Source organism: Cherax quadricarinatus, chromosome 35 (assembly GCF_038502225.1).
Source record: "Cherax quadricarinatus isolate ZL_2023a chromosome 35, ASM3850222v1, whole genome shotgun sequence".
NCBI classification, from domain to species: Eukaryota; Metazoa; Arthropoda; class Malacostraca; order Decapoda; family Parastacidae; genus Cherax; species Cherax quadricarinatus.
The window spans coordinates 6,282,517-6,294,064 of NC_091326.1; the positions used below are offsets into that span (position 1 = coordinate 6,282,517).

Consider the following 11,548-nt stretch of genomic DNA (forward strand, 5'->3'; position numbering starts at 1 on the left):
AACAACCACGGTGACATCACACATCCTTGTCTAAGGCCTACTTTTACTGGGAAAAAATTTCCCTCTTTCCTACATACTCTAACTTGAGCCTCACTATCCTCGTAAAAACTCTTCACTGCTTTCAGTAACCTACCTCCTACACCATACACTTGCAACATCTGCCACATTGCCCCCCTATCCACCCTGTCATACGCCTTTTCCAAATCCATAAATGCCACAAACACCTCTTTAGCCTTATCCAAATACTGTTCACTTATATGTTTCACTGTAAACACCTGGTCCACACACCCCCTACCTTTCCTAAAGCCTCCTTGTTCATCTGCTATCCTATTCTCCGTCTTACTCTTAATTCTTTCAATTATAACTCTACCATACACTTTACCAGGTACACTCAACAGACTTATCCCCCTATAATTTTTGCACTCTCTTTTATCCCCTTTGCCTTTATACAAAGGAACTATGCATGCTCTCTGCCAATCCCTAGGTACCTTACCCTCTTCCATACATTTATTAAATAATTGCACCAACCACTCCAAAACTATATCCCCACCTGCTTTTAACATTTCTATCTTTATCCCATCAATCCCGGCTGCCTTACCCCCTTTCATTTTACCTACTGCCTCACGAACTTCCCCCACACTCACAACTGGCTCTTCCTCACTCCTACAAGATGTTATTCCTCCTTGCCCTATACACGAAATCACAGCTTCCCTATCTTCATCAACATTTAACAATTCCTCAAAATATTCCTTCCATCTTCCCAATACCTCTAACTCTCCATTTAATAACTCTCCTCTCCTATTTTTAACTGACAAATCCATTTGTTCTCTAGGCTTTCTTAACTTGTTAATCTCACTCCAAAACTTTTTCTTATTTTCAACAAAATTTGTTGATAACATCTCACCCACTCTCTCATTTGCTCTCTTTTTACATTGCTTCACCACTCTCTTAACTTCTCTCTTTTTCTCCATATACTCTTCCCTCCTTGCATCACTTCTACTTTGTAAAAACTTCTCATATGCTAACTTTTTCTCCCTTACTACTCTCTTTACATCATCATTCCACCAATCGCTCCTCTTCCCTCCTGCACCCACTTTCCTGTAACCACAAACTTCTGCTGAGCACTCTAACACTACATTTTTAAACCTACCCCATACCTCTTCGACCCCATTGCCTATGCTCTCATTAGCCCATCTATCCTCCAATAGCTGTTTATATCTTACCCTAACTGCCTCCTCTTTTAGTTTATAAACCTTCACCTCTCTCTTCCCTGATGCTTCTATTCTCCTTGTATCCCATCTACCTTTTCCTCTCAGTGTAGCTACAACTAGAAAGTGATCTGATATATCTGTGGCCCCTCTATAAACATGTACATCCTGAAGTCTACTCAACAGTCTTTTATCTACCAATACATAATCCAACAAACTACTGTCATTTCGCCCTACATCATATCGTGTATACTTATTTATCCTCTTTTTCTTAAAATATGTATTACCTATAACTAAACCCCTTTCTATACAAAGTTCAATCAAAGGGCTCCCATTATCATTTACACCTGGCACCCCAAACTTACCTACCACACCCTCTCTAAAAGTTTCTCCTACTTTAGCATTCAAGTCCCCTACCACAATTACTCTCTCACTTGGTTCAAATGCTCCTATACATTCACTTAACATCTCCCAAAATCTCTCTCTCTCCTCTGCATTCCTCTCTTCTCCAGGTGCATACACGCTTATTATGACCCACTTCTCGCATCCAACCTTTACTTTAATCCACATAATTCTTGAATTTACACATTCATATTCTCTTTTCTCCTTCCATAACTGATCATTTAACATTACTGCTACCCCTTCCTTTGCTCTAACTCTCTCAGATACTCCAGATTTAATCCCATTTATTTCCCCCCACTGAAACTCTCCTACCCCCTTCAGCTTTGTTTCGCTTAGGGCCAGGACATCCAACTTCTTTTCATTCATAACATCAGCAATCATCTGTTTCTTGTCATCCGCACTACATCCACGCACATTTAAGCAACCCAGTTTTATAAAGTTTTTCTTCTTCTCTTTTTTAGTAATTGTATACAGGAGAAGGGGTTACTAGCCCATTGCTCCCGGCATTTTAGTCGCCTCATACGACACGCATGGCTTACGGAGGAAAGATTCTTTTCCACTTCCCCATGGACAATAGAAGAAATAAAAAAAGAACAAGAGCTATTTAGAAAAAGGAGAAAAACCTAGATGTATGTATATATATATATGCATGTGCGTGTCTGTGAAGTGTGACCAAAGTGTAAGTAGGAGTAGCAAGATATCCCTGTTATCTTAGCGTGTTTATGAGACAGAAAAAGAAACCAGCAATCCTACCATCATGCAAAACAGTTACAGGTTTTTGTTTCACAGTCATCTGGCAGGACGGTAGTACTTCCCTGGGTGGTTGCTGTCTACCAACCTACTACCTACCTGTTATATATATATATATATATATATATATATATATATATATATATATATATATATATATATATATATATATATATATATATATATATATATATATATCACAGCTGAATTTACAGGCTGTTGAATTTAAGAGGCAATTTACAAGCCCTTTAATTAGAGGAAATTTACAGGCCGTTTAATCTGAGAGGCAATTTAAAGGCCATTTAATATAAAAGGCGATTTACAATTTACTTAATCTGAGAGGCAATTTACAATCTATTTACAATTTACAAGTTAAAATGCACGTTTGTATATCCTCGGTAAAACTTCCATTTGGCGTAAAACAATTGAGTTTATAAAGCATTGTGATGGACGGCCGAAATAATGGATTCCATTTTCTGTTTATTTTTCTAAAAAGAAAACGGGGCGAAATGACAGGGGGATACATTTTTATTTTAAAAGACCGCGGGGCCAAGGTTCATGGGGGTACTTATTTATTCTTAATGAAAAACGCGGTGAAGTTACAAAGGTAAGATTATAAGGTTTGTTGGGATTTTTAACCCTGGGAGGGTTAGCCACCCCAGGATAACCCGAGAGAGTCAGCGCGTCATCGAGGACAATCTGTCTTATTTCTATTGTGGCCCTTCAATCTTGTCCCCCAGGATGCCACCCACACCAGTCGACTATCACCCAGGTACCTACTTACTATTAGGTGGACAGGGACAGCAAGTGTAAGGTGACTAATACCCAGGTACCTACTTACTGCTAGGTGAACTATGCAAAGAAATAAAATCCTTATTCCTAACATTTGCACCCGTGGTGGGAATTGTATCCGGGACACGCAGTGTGTGGGGTGATAGGGTTGTCAACCGAGCTACGAGAAAAACATTTCTTATTTTTTTAAAGAAAATGTGGTGAAGTTATAAGGGAAAACTTCTTTTACAGAAAACGCGACCAAATTACAAGAGGGGGAGACTCATTAATGTGACAATGATACTGCAGCAGCAGCACCTGGAAAGGTAGGGAGGGCAGAGGCAGGGTGGCTTGGTACAGGGCAGGGAGCGTTGGGTTGGCCAGGGAGAGTGTACCGATGGGAGGGGAGGAGAGGAGGGGTGGGAAGGGGAGGGGTAGATGTTACAATTGGATGGCCATTTCTCAGCGCCACACGATTGATCGCCGCTGCTGAAATCTAGCAGGTTGGTTACTGAGTTAAAGACGACCTACACACACCTGCCCTCAAGCGACCCCCTCCATCCATCCCTCCACCAGCATCACCAGCATCCCCTCCTCCTCCTCTTATAATGTTCCTGCTCCTTTTTCTTCAGTATCATTATTAAGTGGTCAATTGCTCAAAGGTTGAAAGGTCAGCACAGGAAATTCTTTCTTTGAATTTGTGACTTTGAAGTCCATTATGGTGCTTGCATCTGAATGCATTACTCTGAATTGTGATATACACAATACTGTGAAAGCAACTGTACAGATGGCCAGCTAGTAGGGTGGCAAACAGCAACCACCCAGAGAGGAACTTCCTACTTGTCAAGTGAATGTGAAATGGAAAAGTTATTTTTTGCACTCTGACAGGATTGTTGATGTTTTTTCCGTCTCATAAACACGTAAGATGACAGGTCAATCTTGCAAGATTCTAATTACATCCAGTATGCACATACATTTGTTTTCCTAAGTTCCCCCCGTTTTCTAATACCATGTTCATTTTTCCACTGTAATCAAGGTAGACTATAGTGGAAAAATGAACATGTTATTAGAAAACGGGGAACTTAAGTGCCTCTTAATCCTATAACACTGCTTTCCCAACCTAGGAGGCCTGAGCTAACACCAAGCCCTGGGAAAGATAATCCTCAGAACCATGGCAGAAATTATGTATAAGGAATTGTATAAAAAAAATAGAATGTTCCGCGTTGACCAGGAAAACCTATAGTTCAGTGAAGGCTGAATAGAACCTGCAGCTGTTAGCACTGACTAACAACAGTGATACCACAAATGCTTGCGTCTAGCACAGGTCTCATGCACAGTAACACAGCAGAGCTGATCTATAGAGAATCCAGCCCTGATAGGCGCCACTGTAATGAAGCTTCGTTAATGGCTACCACCAATAATATAGGAGCTTGGACTCGACCCCTGCAACCTCAACTAGGCGAGTACAAAGAACTGGCTAATACACCATCTCGACTACCCTTCCATATATTATACTACTCCACCCTGATTCCTTGCTGACGAGGCTCTTATATGACCTGACACCTTCACCTGGTCTTCACCAGTGACTGCCTTCTCCACTATATGAAGAATTAGTCTAACACATGTACAACATCTGGGCTTCTTTTAATTTGTAGACGTTTCGCCATCCAGCGGCTTTATCAAAACCAGGACATAATGTGAAGACTGTGAGAAGTACAGTAGGGCCCCGCTTATACAGCAGGTTAGGTTCTGGGCTACTGCTGTAAAGTGAACCATACCCTTCTTTCACTTTGAAATTCATATAAAAGTCTAGGCCTAAAAAAATGTATACACAGTACATACATTACTTACCTTAAAATATTTTCGTCCCTAACTTATAGTAAGTGGTGAATATATATATATATATATATATATATATATATATATATATATATATATATATATATATATATATATATATATATATATATATATATATATATATATATATATTGTAGGAAGTCCGAATAAATGAAGAATAGGTGTAATTGAAAAGTGCCGTATTAGCGAAACGCTGTAAAGTGGGGCCTGCTTGTATAAACAAAAGAATATGTATACTGTGTTCTCTCCTTCTCTTGTATCATTTGGAGTGACCAAGGTCCCAGGACCAAAACTTGTTCAGTCAAGATGTTCTGAGTGAGTATTGTTAAGTTCTTTTGTCCAAGACAAAAGGACTTAAGAATACTCACTCAGGGAGGTCAAAATGATACTTGATTTCATGTGTGTGTGTGTGTGTGTGTGTGTGTGTGTGTGTGTGTGTGTGTGTGTGTGTGTGTGTGTGTGTGTGTGTGTGTGTGTGTGTGTGTGTGTGTGTGTGTGGACTCCAAAGGAAATAAGTCACTTTGTCTGAGTTTTTGGGTTAATGTTAGGTATGAGGACGACTCTTATGCACAGTTCAGGAAACGTTTCGCCACTCGTGGCTTCTTCAGTCCTAATGAAGAAGTCACTAGTGGCGAAACGTTCTCTATGTCCTGAACTGTACATAAAAGTCTTTTCCACGACTCGTCAGTACCACCAGACCATTTCTCTATCCCTAGTAATTAATAACAGTACTTTACGTGTACCTGTACCTAAATAAACTAAGTACTCACCCCAATAATGTACTCGCGTGGAGTAGAGAATGTTTACGAATGATTACGAATCAGTCATTTTGAGTCCTGTCGTACCTACGCTTCAAATTGTGTATGGATTTTACCTCCACGTCTTTATTTACCTCGTTCCAGTTTATTTACCATCATCCTGAGACTGAAGAAATATTTTCTAACGTTCCTTAACTGTTAGGCCGTAAGAGGAATAGCAAGAATGGGTCGTAGAAGACCGTAAGAGGAATAGCAAGAATGGGTCGTAGAAGACCGTAAGAGGTATAGCAAGAATGGGTCGTAGAAGACCGTAAGAGGTATAGCAAGAATGGGTCGTAGAGGACCGTAAGAGGGATAGCAAGAATGGGTCGTAGAAGACCGTAAGAGGGATAGCAAGAATGGGTCGTAGAAGACCGTAAGAAGTATAGCAAGAATGGGTCGTAAAAGACCGTAAGAGGGATAGCAAGAATGGGTCGTAGAAGACCGTAAGAGGGATAACAAGAATGAGTCGTAGAAGACCGTAAGAGGGACAACAAGAATGGGTCGCAGAAGACCGTAAGAGGAATAGCAAGAATGGGTCGTAGAAGAAGACCGTAAGAGCGACAGCAAGAATGGGTCGTAGAAGACCGTAAGAGGGATAGCAAGAATGGGTCGTAGAAGACCGTAAGAGGGATAGCAAGAATGTGTCGTAGAAGAAGACCGTAAGAGGGATAACAAGAATGGGTCGTAGAAGACCGTAAGAGGGATAGCAAGAATGGGTCGTAGAAGACCGTAAGACAGCAAGAATGGGTCGTAGAAAACCGTAAGAAGGATAGCAAGAATGGGTCGAAGACCGTAAGAGGGATAGCAAGAATGGGTCGTAGAAGACCGTAAGAGCTATAGCAAGAATGGGTCGTAGAAGACCGTAAGAGGGGTAGCAAGAATGGGTCGTAGAAGACCGTAAGAGCTATAGCAAGAATGGGTCGTAGAAGACCGTAAGAGGGATAGCAAGAATGGGTCGTAGAAGACCGTAAGAGCTATAGCAAGAATGGGTCGTAGAAGACCGTAAGAGGGATAGCAAGAATGGGTCGTAGAAGACCGTAAGAGGGATAACAAGAATGGGTCGTAGAAGAAGACCGTAAGAGGGATAGCAAGAATGGGTCGTAGAAGACCGTAAGAGAGATAGCAAGAATGAGTCGTAGAAGACCGTAAGAGGTATAGCAAGAATGGGTCGTAGAAGACCGTAAGAGGGATAGCAAGAATGGGTCGTAGAAGACCGTAAGAGGGATAGCAAGAATGGGTCGTAGAAGACCGTAAGAGGGATAGCAAGAATGGGTCGTAGAAGACCGTAAGAGGGATAGCAAGAATGGGTCGTAGAAGGTCAGGGGAGTGTTTTTTCTTACAAAATTCACGGGAAGAACTAAATACATAATGTGTTACCGCACCTGGTGAATTGGGGAGGTAATCAAGTTTGATCCAAGGAAGGGGAAGAGAGCTCCAGTTCCTTAGATCAAGAACCCTTCACCAACATCCAGACACCCCACTTTGAAAGGGGGTATCTGTTGCATTTTTTCTGAAATATAAACAAAAAATCCGTAACAGGAGAAAGCTTCTTGACCTGGTGAATACTGTGTGTGTGTGTGTGTGTGTGTGTGTGTGTGTGTGTGAAGGTTGGATGCTGTGGTTGCTCTTGTGGGATGGGCCATGATCCCATACATTACACATTGTTTAATTACTTATTACATATCCCGGCTAACACCAGCTCTCGGCACAACAATCAAGTGTTCGACACAACATTCACGTGTTGTTCTTCTCTCTCTACAACCCTGGCAGGATGTGAGTGCTGTGACCCGGGTTCACAACACCTGTGAAGGGTTGGATTCCGGATGAACCTGCCTTCTTACTTCCACTAGTGAATCCTGTCTCCTGCAACGTCTTCGAGATCTTCCACTTCACCTTCGACAGTATTTAAGATACTACATTCTCATGATTCAGCTTCACTTCGTTCCAGACCATGAAGCTGAACTCTTCTCCAGGCTGAGGGACTCCCTCCTTTACATCTAATATCCAGTTTTTCATTATTTGGTGATGAGAAGGAACAGGTGGAAGAGCACATAGAGATCGGGTAGTCGGGAGAAAGAACAGGAAGAAAGTATAGGGATGGCGTAGTGGAAAGAATAAAGAGGTGGAGAACTGGAAACGTAATAGTAGACAGCGCCGGTACAACCCATTAGGTGAACAAGGGTGGCCAAGGGCGACATAAAATAAAAATAGAAGTATTTTTGTATTGGCAACAATTTCACTGCTCCACTTTCAGTTACATTTGAAGGCCATGGAGCGCAGTTTAGTCGATGAATTGAGAAGCTTAGCGGGCAAGAGCAGACGAGGCTTTAGCTGGCGAGAGGACGGAGGGAAGAGGTGCGCAGTTGTTACAGTCGAGTTGTTCTTCAGGAAGGTAGTAGAACCACGTGTTTGAGGTGGAATCCATCGCCCAACCATGCTCAGCCATGATGACTAATGGTGTTTTTTTTTTAATGGGTGGACCGGTAAGCCATTAGAAGGCTTCGGTCAGTGACCAAAAGTTCCAGAGGCGGGTCACTTAAATGACAAAGAACCGCACCCGCACATAGCCTACTACTGCCCTAGCAGGCGACCCCGTATCCCCACGCAGTCTTACCTTTTGTCTGTAAATTCTGTATGGAGGTAGAGACTGGCTCAAAAAAAGATTCGCAAGATGGACGAAATACCGTGACACCGCTACTGACAGCGGGAAGCAACAAGAGAAGTCACAGGTGACGAAGTTAAGCTAGGGACGAGGGTCGTGCATTTGGACACTTGATGATACCCGGTGGGTCTCCATACACAAATATTACCATGAATCACCTAATATACTTATTTTTCTTTATACGAAGCACTAAACTCGTGTTGAGTCATTGAGAACAAGAGTATATGAAGGCTCAATCCTTCGTCCGCAAATCGCTTGGAAGACACGAATATTACTAACACTGTCAGAAACCTTTCCTAGGATAGACTGAAGGAAATGAATTTGCACTTTTTTGGAAGAACGTAAACTGGGGGAAGATACACCCGGAGTGTACAAAGGGAAACAGGAATAAATAAAGAGAATATAAATAATGTACTGAAAGTACGTAAGATAGGAGTCGCAGTAAAGGATTCAAGTTGGCCAAATTTAGATATAGAAAGGATATAGAGAAGTACTGGTTTGGCAACAGAGTTGTAGATGAGTGGTAGAAACTCCCAGGCAGCGTCACAGAGGCGAAATCTCTGGGTAGCTTTAATATAGGTTGGACGGGTACATGAGTGGGCGTGGGTTGGCCAAGAGGCCTACTGCAGGGCAAGAAACCTTCAACAAAGCCCTCGTCGACCCAGACAATAAACACAGTGCAAAACCTTACACCTTTTTAAAACTTAATATTAAACTTAAAAACAACAACTTAGAAACGAACTGAAAAAAATCAAAATAATAGGTGAAGTATAGCTGTGAGTTTCAAGACCTTGAATGATAAATCATACCAATTTAAGGTAATTCTATACTATTTACAACGGTTTGCAGTTTAGCACTAATAACACCAGTGATAATACTCTGAGAGCTACGCTGTTTTTAATAATAATAATAATAATAATAATAATAATAATAATAAATTATTATTATTATATTATTATTATTATTATTATTATTATTATTATTATTAAGGGACGGTCTTCGTTATGTTGAAAACTGTCTCTCGAGATAACTTGTGCAGACAAGTGATAATCTTAACGTATTGATTACTTCCTTGATAACCTCCGCCCCGTCATCAACGTGAACTCCAGTGGATGTCTAGTGACATTACACCAGTGGATGTCTAGTGACATTACACCAGTGGGTGTCTGGTGACATTACACCAGTGGGTGTCTGGTGACATTACACCAGTGGGTGTCTGGTGACATTACACCAGTGGGTGTCTGGTGACATTACACCAGTGGATGTCTAGTGACATTACACCAGTGGGTGTCTAGTGACATTACACCAGTGGGTGTCTGGTGACATTACACCAGTGGGTGTCTGGTGACATTACACCAGTGGGTGTCTAGTGACATTACACCAGTGGGTGTCTAGTGACATTACACCAGTGGATGTCTAGTGACATTACACCAGTGGGTGTCTGGTGACATTACACCAGTGGGTGTCTGGTGACATTACACCAGTGGGTGTCTGGTGACATTACACCAGTGGATATCTAGTGACATTACACCAGTGGGTGTCTAGTGACATTACACCAGTGGATGTCTAGTGACATTACACCAGTGGGTGTCTGGTGACATTACACCAGTGGGTGTCTGGTGACATTACACCAGTGGGTGTCTAGTGACATTACACCAGTGGGTGTCTGGTGACATTACACCAGTGGGTGTCTGGTGACATTACACCAGTGGGTGTCTAGTGACATTACATCAGTGGGTGTCTAGTGACATTACACCAGTGGGTGTCTGGTGACATTACACCAGTGGGTGTCTGGTGACATTACACCAGTGGGTGTCTGGTGACATTACACCAGTGGGTGTCTGGTGACATTACACCAGTGGGTGTCTGGTGACATTACACCAGTGGGTGTCTGGTGACATTACACCAGTGGGTGTCTGGTGACATTACACCACTGGGTGTCTAGTGACATCACACCACTGGGTGTCTAGTGACATCACACCACTGGGTGTCTAGTGACATCACACCATTGGGTGCCTCTTGACATCACACCAGTGGGTGTCTAGTGACATCACACCAGTGGGTGTCTAGTGACATCACACCAGTGGGTTTAGTGAAATCACCAATGGGTGTCTAGTGACATCATACCAGTGGGTGTCCAGTGACATCACGCCAGTGGGTGTCCAGTGACATCACGCCAGTGAGTGTCCAGTGACATCACGCCAGTGGGTGTCCAGTGACATCACGCCAGTGGGTGTCCAGTGACATCACGCCAGTGTCCAGTGACATCACGCCAGTGGGTGCCCAGTGACATCACGCCAGTGGGTGCCCAGTGACATCACGCCAGTGGGTGTCCAGTGACATCACGCCAGTGGGTGTCCAGTGACATCACACCAGTAGGTGTCCAGTGACATCACGCCAGTGGGTGCCTAGTGACATCACACCAGTGGGTGTCTAGTGACATCACACCAGTGGTTGTCTAGTGACATCACACCCGTGAGTGTTTAGTGAAATCACACCAGTGGGTGTCTAGTGACATCATATCAGTGGGTGTCGTGACATCACACCAGGGGGCCCGGTGACATTACACCAGGTGTCCAGTGACATCACGCCAGTGGGTGTCTAGTGACATCACGCCAGTGGGTGTCTAGTAACATCACATCAGTGGGTGTCTAGTGACATTACACCAGTGGGTGTCTAGTGACATCACATCAGTGGGTGTCTAGTAACATCACATCAGTGGGTGTCCAGTGACATCACACCAGTGGGTGTCCAGTGGCATTACACCAGTGGGTGTCTAGTAACATCACATCAGTGGGTGTCCAGTGACATCACACCAGTGGGTGTCCAGTGGCATTACACCAGTGGGTGTCTAGTGACATCACACCAGTGGGTGTCTAGTGACATCACATCAGTGGGTGTCCAGTGACATCACACCAGTGGGTGTCCAGTGGCATTACACCAGTGGGTGTCTAGTGACATCACACCAGTGGGTGTCTAGTGACATCACATCAGTGGGTGTCTAGTGACATTAAACCAGTGGGTGTCTAGTGACATCACATCAGTGGGTGTTTAGTGACATCACTCTAGTGGGGACGTAAAGACACTGAAGCAAC

General features: G+C 43.0%; 1 protein-coding gene across 2 annotated transcripts in view; it reads right to left on the reverse strand.

Moving 5' to 3' along the window:
• The window catches only part of LOC128695176 (uncharacterized), a 72,124-nt gene that overhangs the window by 60,336 nt on the left and 240 nt on the right, over window positions 1-11,548 (reverse strand). The gene's annotated exons all lie outside the window — the stretch shown is intronic.